At 49.0% G+C, this 2,287-nt stretch overlaps 1 long non-coding RNA gene across 1 annotated transcript in view; it reads right to left on the bottom strand.

Annotated features, from left to right (window-relative positions):
* Nucleotides 1–1,570, bottom strand: part of LOC103608534 — a 22,654-nt gene extending 21,084 nt beyond the window's left edge. Inside the window, exon 1 of the long non-coding RNA XR_552071.1 lies at nt 1,498–1,570. This is a non-coding gene — a long non-coding RNA (uncharacterized LOC103608534). The remainder of the gene's footprint in view (nt 1–1,497) is intronic.
* Between the last annotated feature and the right edge of the window lie 717 nt (nt 1,571–2,287).

Raw genomic sequence — 2,287 nt, forward strand, 5'->3', positions numbered from 1 at the left:
AACATGAAGTGAAAATTAAATACATTATTTACCCTTTGAGGTGACATAATCCAAAGAAAATTCTGGAGTTAAAAAAGGATAGATATGTTTAAGGTATGTATGTTAGGGCAATGTTCGTTCTAAGTTGACCTCCACATTACAAAGATAATCTCAAAAGTGAACAATCACTTGTTTTGACTTAAATGTGGCAAAATGTAAAACGCTAGCCAAAAAGTCAGGATGTCTAACATCAACAAATCACGTGACCCTGGGCAAGTCACATTTCCTCATAAACAAATTTTAAACTTTTCTTATAAGGCAGAAATGTGGGGAAAACCATTCATGAATGACCAGAAAAGAACTATGAAGATAGAGAACCATAAGCATATCTCTAGATTCCAAATTTGGTGACAGGCAGGGTTTGAGAGAGCTCAGACACTGGGAACAATGAGGGAAGATTGAAGGAATGGGAGTGTGTTCAGAGAGCACTGCAGACAGATCCTCTCAGCGGTGACAGGTTATTCCTGCACCCCACGGAACACCTTCAAACCCCCTTCAATAAGTAACACCTCCGGGGTCCTTGCCTCTCTTTTTCAGTCTAACTCACTTCTCCCTTCTGAAAGTTGGCCCAAACCTTCTGATACCATCCAGTCTCAGACAGCTACTGAGTGAGATGTCATCACCAACTGCGGTGCGTTGTAAACACTGGACACAGTTACTGTTTGTGCTGTGCAAAGGTGGGACCTTCACCTTTCTGGGACTGAAGCGGTACTGACAGGGTTCCGGCCACAACGATGTTCTCCCAGGTGGGATTCCTATTCACAGGACACCGTCCTTCAAAGTTTGTCACACTTCCTTCACTCCAAAGAAAGTGGGACCAACACCCAGTGCCCCAATCTCCTTCCTAGAAGTCACTGTCCTGGAAACAAGGTTGTGTATCAACTTCTGGTAAACTCAGACCAGGAGCACCAGGCAGGCCGCACAGGGCAGGAGGGACCAGAAACGTGACCTCCTGAAGAGACACCGAGACATCCCATAACACAACGGCCACAGCGTAACGCTCTGTCTGCACACACCTCACAGTTATTTCTCTGGGATCTGGGGCATCACACTAATGTCCACACGCTCACTGTACAGATGGTGAAGTGAACGTCCCATAGGTCGGTACCAGGTTCCTGATGGCGGCGCTGGAATGTGACCTCCCCACACCTCCCAGGCTCGCTGTCTTCACACGCCCCCACCCACGTTCCCGTCGCCACCTGGGACCTGAGCCCCCATCCTGGGACATCTGGAACCAGCTTCTGCACACCCGGCAGCACCGTCCTCTGACAGAACCGTCTGGAAACGTCTGGAAAGCGCAGCCCGGGCGCCCCTTCCCCAGCCCAGGTCCGCGCTGGCGCCGCACGTCAGGCCCCGCCCGCCCAAGGCCCGCGGCGCTTCTGCCTCCAAGTGCAGGGACACCGTCCTGTTCCCCAGAACCCCGAGGCCTGCGGGCTCCTCTTTCACCCTTGTACCCACCTTCAGGGATGTACGATTCAGGGGAAGGATCTGAGGAGCAGTTTCCGCACAGCAGCAGCGTGCGCGGAGCCGCACATGCGCAGAACATACCCAGAAAAGCCCTTCCCACAGTCCTGCGCAGGTGGCCTCATTGAAGACGAAAACTACATTTCCCAGAGGGCAGAGTGAGTGGAGCAGCACATGCGTAGAAGGAACTTGGAATGGCTGTTTTGTACTCCTGTGCTGGTGACGTCATTGGAGGGTGAGACTACATTTCCCTCAAGCCTCTGGGGTCATCCTTTAGAGACCAAAGGAAAACATTTTGTTTATTATCTCAGCAGGGAGGCCTGTCGCCAGGAGACCAGAACCTGACGGATGAAGAGTGGTCTCTATCCAGGTTATTGCGAGGTGGAATCCTGATTCTTTATTACATCCCAGTTTGACAAACTGGGGCATTGTGAGAATAACGGGGAAATTTGAATGTGGGCCAATTTCAGCATGATATTAATAAGTAATTTTACTTTTTTTTAGTTGTCATATAGGTATTGCTATTCTAGAACCCACGTTTATTTCTGCAGATGCATATAGAGTATGAAAAAAATCATGCATCATTTTCCTTTAAATGGTTAAACAAATGAGAATTAACATGGTAACTCTCTTCTAAGCCATTAAAAAATGTTTGTTGTCTTCCAGTATACTCACAACTGGCCATGTCTCAAGCCCTGTGACAAGTCAGCTCACATCAAGACTTCTCGGAGCCTCGGTGCCCTCTATGACATGAGGTCAGTGACTCTGTTCCCATGGAGGAGGT

The sequence above is a fragment of the Galeopterus variegatus genome, unplaced genomic scaffold, assembly GCF_000696425.1.
Source record: "Galeopterus variegatus unplaced genomic scaffold, G_variegatus-3.0.2 Scaffold8533, whole genome shotgun sequence".
Taxonomy (NCBI): Eukaryota; Metazoa; Chordata; class Mammalia; order Dermoptera; family Cynocephalidae; genus Galeopterus; species Galeopterus variegatus.